Below are 12,243 nucleotides of genomic sequence, written 5' to 3'. Positions count from 1 at the left end.
GGAGTTCAAGAAAAGTTCAAATTGTAAAAAGTGAGATATATGACTGATATAAATTAATAGCAATTTTTTAATACAGCACAACTGTATACCAAATAGAAGATATTTTATATCGTATAAATATATATTCATGTCTGTTATTTTTCTATATTTTATTGTTTGCCATCTATATATTGTTATTTTCATAATAGATATAAACATTTTAAAAGTTATTTTGTTATATAAGGGGGCAAAGTTTTTTTTAAAAGAAGTTCATTTATGATTTGACATTGAATGTCAAGGGAAATGCAAGGCATGATACATTGACGCAAAGAGTTGTATTAATCTATTTTTGCCAACGAACTAGTCTGCTTATATGTTATGAACCATAAGAAGTATAGTAACAAATAAAAACAAAAAAGCACAGGGACCTCATAGTTCCCATTCCAAAGTTTCAGCCATGAATCAGGTACAACAATGTAAAACCTACCAGTTACAAAAGAGGTTGGATTCAAACTGGGTTTCTGGCAGATGGGACAAATCAAGGCCACCTGTCTAGATGACTAAACCCTTTTTACTAATATTTATGGAAAAGGCACTTCTACTTCTATTCGTAGCTTTTGGTGATTTTAGGAACCAAGTGGAACCTTTCTCTTCTTCCGGGGAATGTCCCACTCTTGGAGAAGAACAGACAGGTTTATTTACTTATTTATTTATTTATTTTTCCTGTTCCTTTCCTACATTTGACATCAGCAAAAGTTTTAAATATCACAACTGATTTGGCTGTAAATGGAGAAACAGTACCGAACAAAACAAAATGAAAAACCCAAAGGACAAACAGAAAATCCTAAATAAACCCTCAAGTTTGGTCTTGGGGTTTTATATATACAAATGACACAGGCGATCATACACAGCGTAATTAACACATTAAGGATAAGCAGTACATGGTGCACAGAGTCCCAAGATAACCCTGCCTAAACACCTTGTGGAGATCCTAATAGGTACTCTGGCCACACATTTTTACAATAAAATATCATGTTCCTCTCACCCATGTGTTCATAGTTGTAATCAGATCACTTAACCAAAATGTGCCCCAGAGGACTTCAGGGATTGTTGAAACGTTCCCCATTTTTAAAGACAGAAATTCAAGACAAACAAAACACAAACTTCACACACAAATGCCAGCATCCAAACAGACAAATGAATCAGTTCACAAATCGGGGAGAAGTCCAACAACTCTTTCCTCTCTCCAACAGTGTACCCCACTCAAATGCAAAACGAATTGGCTTATTCCAGAGAAAAAGCCCCAAACGGAGAGAAACTAAAGTTCCCAGCTGCACACACTGGAGTGACTTACCCTACTGGATTGAGCTCGCCAGCTCCCGAATGCCGATACCTTGTTCCAAATGCCCAGCGCTGGGGTAGGCACTGCTACTTCAGAGAATTCTGAAGGGAAGATCCTCAGTACAAGTGGTCCCGGCAGATGCTAAGGCCTTACCTGAAAATTTTCCAACTGGGGCCGGCCATCCAACCTCTGCCTGGCAGGAGGCTGGAGAGAGAAACTCGGCAATGCAGCCCATTCCATAGTCTCTAACAGACTCCTTGCTAACGCCTAGCCTAAATCTCCCTTCTGGAATTTTACATTTCCTAGACTCAGTGTTACCGAGTCCAAGCTCATTCTGCTCACCACACGACAGACCAACTTGTTGGGGAAAGGAATAGCGGCTTTACTCAGAAAGCCAGGGGACTGAGACGACGGCAAACTCACACCCCAAAGAACCATCTTACCTGAGTTAGAACTTCGGCTTCTTTTATACTAAAAGGGGAGGGAGTAAAGTCAAACACTTCCGGGTTCCAGCCCGCCTCCAGAGGGAATGTGTTAATTTCTTCCTGCCCGCAGTCATTCACAGGTGGGCCTGGTCAGGATGTTTCCTAAGAGCTAAACAAAGGTTTTTTAGCTTAATGCTCATTACCTAGGAGGCAGGGTTCCCAGAGATGGGCCATTTTGTATAATTTAGCTTATAGGCAACATCCCTTTAGTGATGAACTTGTAATGGAATACAAAAGTTCTCCCCTGTTACATTAGCACTACCTTCTAGAACTGTATAAAAAAGGGCTGATCTCTATTCCACATGATAGTCCTTCAAATATTTTGTTAGCTGTTTACTTTCCCCAGCTCTAAGAAAGCAGCAGAGCAAGTTAGCTAAAAGTACCAGTTCTAGATATGAATACTTGAGTTCAAAAATGTGCTCCTTCATTTACTAGCTGTATAAACTTGAGTGAGCCACTAGCCTCTCTAAGTCGGCTTTATCATCTATGAAATGGGGAAGCAGGGATAACAATGGTACCTACCTCCCAAGGTTTTTGAGAGGATTAAGTGAGATAACATATTAATTCTAGACATGTAAGTACTCAGTAAGTATTAACCATTGCTGTAGTGATGGTGATTGTACTTATTGTAAGGAACGGCACCAAAAACGGAGGAGAGCTTAAACAAGCTTTATTTGGGAACGCTCCCGGGCGAGGTTCACTGGTCCGAGAGAAAGGGGCCAGAGAAGTCGCGCCTGGGTGCGGGCCGCGAACAAAATTTATAGGGGTGGACGCAGGGGAGGTGCTTGCTGTGTGAAGCAGCCCTTTTTTGGTAATCTCTCGGTTTGGTAATCTTTGGGTGTTGTAGCAATGTCAGGTGTCAGTTGCATCAGCCTCAGAGCCATTGGTTCCGCCCCTTGGGGAGCAGGAAGACCGGTCGGTTGCATCAGCCTCCTTGGCGGTGGTTCAGTCTGCCTCCCTGGGCCCTTCCCCGGACCTGCTGGCCTTATACTTATTACTACCACTATTGACTCTTCTCTCACCCCTGCACTTCTAATCCCTTCAACCATTTGTCATTTACTAGAAACCCGGTCATCTTGCTTGTACTTTAATATCGTCTCCAGAATTAAACAAAGGACCCCAGATGGGTACTGGCCCATGAAGAGTACTAGACTACGGCCCCTACTTCTATAAACACAGCCTGAAATTCCGTTGCTTTTTTCTGCAGCCACCTCACGTAGCTCTTTCAGACTGGGCTCAAGGTTAACCAAATCTCCCAGACCCTCCTTCAGTGAACTGCTTCCTCATTCCGTCCTTGTGGAATTTTGTTTCTGGCCAAGCACAGATATAAAAGTTCATTCTTGATAAATTTTTTTCTTATTGGGTTTGTTGAATATTCCAGCCTGCTAAAATCACTATGACTGTCCTAACTCTAGCATCAACTCTGAATTATTAAGACATCAAATGTATCAGCTTCCATTGCCAGCTCTGGTGTTTCCTGTCTTCATCCATGAATTTGATAAAATGCTGACTAAAATAGGGTCAAGACCAAAGCTTTGTAATCCTCTACTGGTAATATTGCTGGATATTAATAGTTATTGTCATGTAATACCATTATAGTTTATAAGGTGCCTTTAATATACATAATCTAACTTAATCCTTATGAAGTAAATAGTGTTATTATCTTTATTTTACACATAAGAAATCTATAGTTCAGAGAGTTTACATAACGTGAGCAACGTCTCCCATCTGAGAAGTGGTATATCCGGATGCAAACCAGGGTCCTCTGACAACAAACTGAGTTGTTCGATCAATTATGAGACCACTTCACCTTACGTCATCCACCATGCATTTTCCCTCTTTATCCTTAGGCAATCCATAGGACCTTTCTCAAATGACTTATTGAAATACAGATTTACTACCTTTATTATATTTTCCTCCTACTGCAAGGTGCCAACAAAGCACGGGGTGGGGGGGGGGAGGGGGAGGTGGGGAGGGAGGAAGCAGTTGCTGGTTATAATCATACCTACTTCTCTGAGTTATTATTTGGATTTGACTAGAACATGGATATGGTCTTGGCATAAAGTGGGTACTCACCAATGGCAGTTCTTTTCCTTATCGTGGAAACTCTTCCCCATCATAACACTCTTCCGACAGGTACATGCGTAGGTGCTATTTATCCTCACTTATGGGATAAAGTGAGGATATCCTCCTTTTCTCATCAGAGCTCATCAGTGGAGCCTCTCTGTAATTAGACTTTTCGTTTATATGTTTGCTTTATGTATTTCTGTTTTGTCTGCCTTTCCCTTTTCTCTTGTTGGAATATTAGGATGATTTGTTTTCCCTAGATTTTTGCATGCCTCTTTGGCCATTACCACTCCCGCCAGGGAATCATCCTTACATCCTCTGCATTTTTCAACACGCCAGTAAAAGCTCTAGGACACATGTCTGATGATGACCAGTATCTTCTTTCCTCACTGTGATAAATATAAAATGAAATAGTGACTTACTCCCAAGAGTGTAAATGACTAACTTCTACTTAACAAACCAGTTTGGGGGTTTTTGTTTGTTTGTTTGTTTGTTTTAGAATTACACTCTATTGGCTGGTCCCTGGCTCTGCCACTTAGGGTTCAGCCTTGACAATATCATTTATATTCTGAGTCTCACTACCTACAGCAGCAAAATAGGAATAGTAAAACTATCCAATGCATTGGGTTCTCAGGAGGATTAAATGAGATTATGTAGAACCCACAGCATCATGAAGGTATAAAATAAGTGCTTGCAAATGCCAACTATTATGAGCATAAGCAATTAATTAGAATGTCCTGAAAACGGTTTCATTCTTTGTTGGTCTGTCTCATCGAAGGTACAAGCACTTCTAAGGAAACAAATAGTTTCCTCTGTACATTCAGGGCACCAGCTGCTGGATTTGGAGGTGGGTCTGCTGAGTTCCCTAATAGCAGACCTCGCCTAATCTCCCCTGGAGATGAAGATACCCCCAATAGATTCAGCAGCCCACAGTCAGAGCTGCATACAAGAAAGACCCCAGTGAGGAATCTCAAGAAGGAAGGCAGCTCAGGGCCTTCTCAGAAGGGAGCAGCTGGGCAGACAGAGCTGAGCAGTTCTCCAAAACCTAGGACTTTAAAAATACCCTGGGAGAGTTCATTCCATGGCTCTGTGTGTCCTGGAGCATTGGAAATGGGAGGGGAAGTCCCTTCCCATGGAAGATAACACTAGATGGAAGCAGGGCGACCTCAGAATCCTCGTAGGCAGATCCTTGCATTCTGATCATGCAGCTTCTCTGGATGTTTCCTAAGCAAGAAATAGGTCAGGCTCTTTTCTGGGTCTCACCTCCAGAGTCTGGGCTCCCCTCTGTCATAGGTCTGGCTGGTAGGCTGCCAGGGACAACACACTTCTTGGGTTTCCACTCAAGGACAGCAGGGGCCGGCCCTGACAATATGCTGGGGTACACAAACCCTGAACCACTGATGGATGACTCAGGCCCTACCTGGGAAAGATGAACAGCATGGTAACAAGAAACTGTCCGTTAGGCAATCATAAACTTTTCTGAGCAAATTTCAAGCTCTTGCTGGAGAACTGTTGAAAAAATGTGGGGAAAGGTGCATGTTGCCTAGTTCATTCTTGATCTGTGTGCTAACAGCCATGAAGCTTACGTAAGTTGCTTGTAATACAGTAAATGAAACTAACCAAACAAAAATCAAAATAGGGCTTCCCTGGTGGCGCAGTGGTTGAGAGTCCGCCTGCCGATGCAGGGGATACGGGTTCGTGCCCCGGTCCGGGAAGATCCCACATGCCGCGGAGTGGCTGGGCCCGTGAGCCATGGCCGCTGGGCCTGCGCGTCCGGAGCCTGTGCAAAAGGGACAAATCTAAACAGCTATTTTTCAGCCTGTTATTCAGCAGGTATGCATTCATAAGGCCATACCAGGTGTGTTCAGTCAGGGCCCATTCTAATTGGTTGGCACCCTCTTCTAGTAGGTTGATTCTCCATTCTGATTGGTTGAGGTCTGCCTTGTGTTAGTTATTAAGTATTTGACTCTCACCAAAAATAACCAGTAATGTGGCACCCAAAAGATAAGTTGAACTTATCATACTCTTTCTCTCAAAAGAAAAACATTGAAAGAATTAGCCCTACAACCCAAAATTGTGGATCACAAAAAGCATGATTAAATAGAGGAAGTTAATTGATAGTAGAATTTTTTAAAAAGCTGACATATAAGACTGTAATTGCATCACAATCATGGTGTAGCATTATAGCTTTGCCAGGATGCTTTGACCAGTCTTGAATTCAGAACCATCTGTCAGCTACAGACTGTGTGAGCCTCCACCCTATTTGAGATCTCCTCTTCTTAGATATCCAAGGGGTCTCCTAATCACTTCACCTGATTCCTCACATTAACCTCCCTCCCCCCAATTTAAGCTGCTTTGAATGAGTCTCTATTTAACCTAAGAGACAAGCTAAAACTGTAACATAATGTATAATTCAGAATATTTGTCAAGCCATGACATCAATATTTTATCAAAAATGTTCATACCAATATTTTCATTAAACACACACACACACACACACACACACACACACTGTGTCAGTGCAGGAATAGGCCTAATATATTAAGAACAGATGAGCAATCTAAAAGCTAGAGACACGTTTTTTTCCATAAGATGGCTCTAGTAGCACTTAATTGTCTTTAACATCATTCAAACAATTTTGTTAGATTGTATGTGACAGCTGTCATATCCATGTGCATTTTAAAAAAACTTATAAAAATTGGTGAATTTGTGAGTAGCCATTAATATTGAAGATGGGAGAAAAAAAGCAACATTTTTGGCATATTATGCTTTATGATTTTAAAAAAGGTAAAAATGCAACAGAAATGCAAAAAAAATTTGTGCAGTGTATGGAGAAGGTGCTGTGACTGATCGAACGTGTCAAAAGTGGTTTGCGAAGTTTCGTGCTGGAGATTTCTCACTGGACGATGCTCCACGGTCGGGTAGACCAGTTGAAGTTGATAGCAATCAAATCAAGACATTAATTGAGAGCAATCAACGTTATACCACGCAGGAGATAGCTGACATACTCAAAATACCCAAATCAAGTGTTGAAAATCATTTGCACCAGCTTGGTTTGTTAATTACTTTGATGTTTGGGTTCCACCTAAGTTAAGTGAAAAACACTTTCTTTCCGCATGCAATCTTCTACTTAAACGTAATGAAAATGTTCCATTTTTAAAACAAGTTGTGACAGGTGATGAAAAGTGGATAGTGTACAATAATGTGGAACAGAAGAGATCGTGGGGCAAGCGAAATGAAAAACCACCTACCACACCAAAGGCTGGTCTTCATCCAAAGAAGGTGATGTTGTGTATATGGTGGAATTGGAAGGGAGTCCTCTATTATGAGCTCCTTCTGGAAAACCAAACGATTAATTCCAACAAGTACTGCTCCCAATTAGCCCAACTGAAAGCAGCACTCGACAAAAAGCATCCCGAATTAGTCAACGGAAAACGCATAATCTTCCATCAGGATAACGCAAGACCACATGTTTCTTTGATGACCAGGCAAAAACTGTTACAGCTTGGCTGGGAAGTTCTAATTTATCTGTCATATTCACCAGACATTGCACCTTCGGATTTCCATTTATTTTGGTCTTTACAAAATTCTCTTAATGGAAAAAATGTCAATTCCCTGGAAGACCGTATAAGGCACCTGGAACAGTTCTTTGCTGAAAAAGATAAAAAGTTTTGGGAAGATGGAATTATGAAGTTGCCTGAAAAATGGCAGAAAGTAGTGGAACAAAACAGTGAATACGTTGTTCAATAAAGTTCTTGGTGAAAATGAAAAATGTGTCTTTGGGTTTTTTTTACTTTAAAAATGAAGGCAATTTTTGGCCCACCCAATAGAATTTACTCAGTTCTCTTGACCTTATGTCTTAACAGATGATATTGAGCAGTGGTTCTCAAACTTCAGTGCCCATCAGAATCACCAAGAAGACCTTGTTAAAATGCAAATGTCTAGGCCTTATTGCCAGAGTTTCTGATTTGGTAGGTCTGAGAAAGGGCTCGAGAATTTGCATTTCCAAAAAGGGTCCAGGTGCTACTGGTGCTGCTGGTCTGTGGACTACACTTTTAAGAACTACTGATGTGGAAAGTTCTCAGAGCAAGTTCATGTTTATGTTGGTCTGTATTTATGTTTCTCATCTTTAGAGAGTCATCAGCTCTGTGGTCACTCATTACTTTACAACACTATGTCATCTGTATTCCCAGAGTTAGATGATGAGAAGCTGATATCCAAGATCAAGGAGAAGGTTATAAAGGAGCCATTTCAGTAATAAGGATTTTTCCTGGAAAAAAAAATGATAGCAGGGAGATTTGAGGGTTTCCAGTTACTTCTCCAGTACTTACTGTGCTATAAATAAACAGCCTTAAGTATACAGTTGGGATCTGACAGTATTTCTTTAATAAACTACACTGGGAAAAGCTAATGATGGTGGGCCACAGATGTTTCTAATATTTAGGTGGTCATTATCACCAGCAGTACATCTCTAATTCACATCAAATGAAATTTCACAGCCCAGTGATGGCCCATTTTTTAATAGATGCAAAACCAAAAAACAACAATAACACTAATTACTGCCTAGACTTGATATAGCTCTCCATTTTGTCAAATTGTGAAATTCCCACATGCATTCACTTTGCTTAGTCACACAACTTTTCTGTGAATTGAGTCCACGTCCTGGTGCTTCTTCACTCAACTAATGTTTATGGAAAAACAACAAAAGTTAGGACCTGTGCTCTGTGGGGAAGCCAAAGGTGTTCAGGATATGGTGACTTCAAGGAGAAAAGGTTACTGTAGAGGAGAGGAGACTTCTGCAGAAATTACTGTGACAGCAAGAAGTGGAGCAGAGCAAGTAGCTGAGGACTCAGAAGAGAGTGGAGTCACGTTTTGGTTGGAGTGATCAGAGAAGGTTCTATGAAGAAAGTGGTAACTCAGCAGGATTTCAAAGGTGGACTTGGGTTTTGACAGGCATATGGGAAGAAAAGCAAGGACAGGGAATTAATTCTAAGTGCACCAGAGGCAAACTAGCTGAGTATATCCCATTTATAGTGAGTTAAGTAGTTCATTGCTCATGTAAGATCCATGCAAAGGAGTAGTGGGAGAGGAGATTAGAGGTGAGAAAAAAGGGGGTGTAAATGCTAGGTCAAGGATTGAGAGTTGATTCAGTAGACAACGGCAGCACATTGACTTTTTTGAACAAAGGAATAATATGATCTGGAATTTACCTTTATCACATTCATGAATGGCCAATGACAAAGGAAGAAGAGTTAATGGAAGCAGTGAGATGACTCAAGAGGTGTATTAATATAGGACTGACCCAGGAGTGTACTAATCCAGGCAAGACCCAGGAGGCACCATGGGAACAAAAAAGTGGGGTATAAATAAAGGAGAGACAAAATATGGTAACCGACTGTATAAAGTTTAGGTTTTGAGAAGAGTGTTGGTACCATTAACCAAAATAGAAAAGTCAGGGGGAGTGGTATGTTGCAGAGTTGGGGAAGAAAATGATAAATGTAAGTCTAGATATGTTAGGCTTATACTTCTGTAAGTAAAACCAGATGGAAATCTTAAAAGCAGCTGGAGAAGTGGGGACTGAGCTTCAGAAGAAAGTCAGAATAGGCCAGCTTATGCTGCCATAACAAGCAGCACTAAAAATCCTAGTGACTTGAAACAGTCATGCTTATTTATAACTCACACACCATGGCCACCGCAATTCCGCAAGGAGACCCTGCTCATCAGGGATGCAGTTTCATGGAGGATCCATTTCCGTGTGTTCTCAGTGATCATGGAGACTGGGCAAGGGGAACATGGACACCCAGGAGCCAGTTAGAAAGCTGAGCAAATTTTAATCTAGTGTTAATTTGTGCTGCTTCTTGTGCACGACAGCAGCAGTAGTATCTCTCTCGGAAATAAACATCCCATATTACGATGTCTATGAATATAGGTTTCCTTTTCTACCCTCCCTCCCTCCTTCCTTCCCTCCTTTCTTTTCTTCTTTCCTTCCCTCCTCTTTCTTTACTTTTTTGGAAATCACTTATTGTATATAAGTTGTAATCCAGACCTCAGGTATCAATGGGGAACTTTCAAATACAAATATTACCAATACAAAAAAACCCCAAAAAACTGCTGCCCGGAAATGTCACGTGCCTCTTTTCCCCTCACATTTAATTGGCAAAAGCAGGTCATGGGATCATCCTTGAGATCAGGAGAATGTGGATAAATAATCCTATATGTGCCTAGGGCAAAAGAACTACCATCTGTGCAACTGCTGTTCTGACTCCCATATGCATCATCTAAGACTGAGACCCTTGATGAAGACAGAGCAGTAGATACCGCCTTTGATGTAAAGAGGAGAGAGAGTGGAAAGCAAAACTCTAAGGACAGAAACTTGAGGAATACATAGGAAGAACACATACTTACAGAGGCAAAATAAAAACGCATAGAAAAGCAAAGGGCTCAGTTTACTAGGGCCACATTCACGAGAAGCATCTCAGGAAGGTTCCTCACTACCAAATCTGGAGATGAGTCAACAACATCCGAGGCCAAGGAAAGACCACTGAGTCTGACCTTGAAGGAGACATGGCTGACCTCCAAGAGATCTGCTTCACGGAGGCGATGGGGTCAGATATGAAGCCAGACTGAGGAAGGAGTGATCGAAAGTGGAGACAGAACACTGGACTGCTGAAAAAAGGAAGGGAAATAAGATGCCCGCTTGAGGTAGCAGCAAAATCAAAGCTGCTTTGCTAAATGAAGTCTGGCAGGTTTTTATGTGTTCATTCAGCACATGTTTATTGAACATTTACTCTTGCCAAACACTGTTTTAGGAGCTGGGGAGTGAGCAAGATAAGCTTTCTGTTCCCATGAAGCTTATCTTCTAGTGGAAGCAGACATACAATAAACAAGTGAGCAAAGGAATCAATGAGTGAAAGAGATCATTTCCAATTATATTTAGTTCTGATAAAACTAAATAAATTATATTTAGTTCTGCCTTCTCTTATAGAAGGGAGTCACAGGGTGGGTGGGGAGTATGGCCTGAAGAGTATGTCCTAGACTAGTCAGGAAAGGCATCTCAGGAGGGGATAGCATCTCAGGAGGGGATGCTAAAGGATAGCGTCCTTTAGCATGTTGCCTCCTAAAGGACAAGAAACATCAGCTAAGGACAGATTTGGAAACAGTGTTCCACAGCAGGCAGAAGCTCTGAAGGAAAGATCAAGTTCTCATAAAAAATAGGGATTAGAAGAAACATTTTAAGGGACTTCCCTGGCGGTCCAATGGTTAAGACGTTGCCTTCCAATGCAGGGGGTGTGGATTCGATCCCCGGTCGGGCAGCTAAGATCCCACATGCCTCCTGGCCAAAAACCCAAAACATAAAACAGAAGCAATATTGTAACAAATTCAATAAAGACTTTAAAAATGGTCCACATCAAAAAAATCTGTTAAAAAAAATTAAAAAAGAAGAAGAAACATTTTAGCTAGCTGGTTGTGTGTGTGTGTTTGCATGTAAATACTTACAGCAAATGAAGGTCTAGAAGAAATTTGCCTCTCAATGCACAGGATTCATTGGTTTAGAAGGACACGCCTTCTCCTGCAGGCAACCTACCACAGAACCTGCTTCAGTTGCTTGGGGGAAATTGCTGCAGGGTAGAGATCTGCTGAGGCAGGTTCTTTTGCTTGGTGTATTATATTGTGCAGAACGTTTCTTTTTAAAGCTTTTGAACCAGGCTTCTCATGAAAATGCCTTTTATATTGGTACTTGCATTCTCTCCAGTTTCAGTCTTGCAAATTTTAGTCAAACGTTTGTATAAGGTCGACCTTTCTCACATGTGACTGTGGGTATAGGGAAGGTTTTCCTGGGCCTGCTCATGGATTTTTTCAAAAGAGAAGCTTAAACAAATCTCTGCTGAACTCTATGACCAGCCCCACTGGTCTTAGGAGGGCAGTCATCATGGCCATTATGATCTGAATTAAACCACCACTGGAAAAAAGTACATATATTTTAAATTGGGGTATGCCAGGGTGGTGGGATGATCTGCTAAAAGATTAATTTGTGTTAACTTTTTTCTGTTTATTCATAATATTTGTTTATTGTCCCCACTGCCCTCCCCTGCTATAACGTAAGTTCTACAAGGGCAGGAATATCTGTGTGTTTTGTGCACTGATGTTTCCTCAGTTCCTAGACAGTGCCGGGCACAGGGGAGATACTCAGTAAGTACTGGGTGAATTCGTGTTTCTTCTCTTTGTTGTGGGACCCTGGCAGGAAGGAAGGTTTTTCTTGGGCTAGTGCCAGAAGGTAGCCAAGTTCCTGAGTGAGGTGTTCTGTCCACCTCGAAAGCCCTACTCCCAACATGCAGAGAAAAGCCTCTGCTCAGAACAGCAGGCTGGAGA

General features: G+C 41.4%; 1 protein-coding gene across 10 annotated transcripts in view; it reads right to left on the bottom strand.

Moving 5' to 3' along the window:
• Positions 1 to 1,800: 1,800 nt before the first annotated feature.
• The window catches only part of DPYS (dihydropyrimidinase), a 169,413-nt gene continuing 158,970 nt past the window's right edge, over positions 1,801 to 12,243 (bottom strand). For 4 of the 10 annotated variants that reach the window (XM_079901510.1, XM_079901516.1, XM_079901520.1 and 1 more), the window contains 2 exons: positions 7,125 to 8,143; positions 3,673 to 5,653 (listed from right to left, as the gene is read on the bottom strand). The gene's annotated coding sequence lies outside the window, so the exon portion shown is untranslated. Of the gene's footprint in view, positions 1,916 to 3,672; positions 5,673 to 7,124; positions 8,144 to 10,460; positions 11,207 to 12,243 lie in introns of those variants that run through there. The other 6 variants (XM_079901517.1, XM_079901519.1, XM_079901522.1 and 3 more) reach the window with 6 other exon arrangements.

The sequence above is a fragment of the Stenella coeruleoalba genome, assembly GCF_951394435.1.
Source record: "Stenella coeruleoalba genome assembly, chromosome: 17".
Taxonomy (NCBI): domain Eukaryota; kingdom Metazoa; phylum Chordata; class Mammalia; order Artiodactyla; family Delphinidae; genus Stenella; species Stenella coeruleoalba.
Note: the sequence above shows the minus strand (reverse complement) of the source record. Positions and strands in the feature narration are given on the sequence as shown.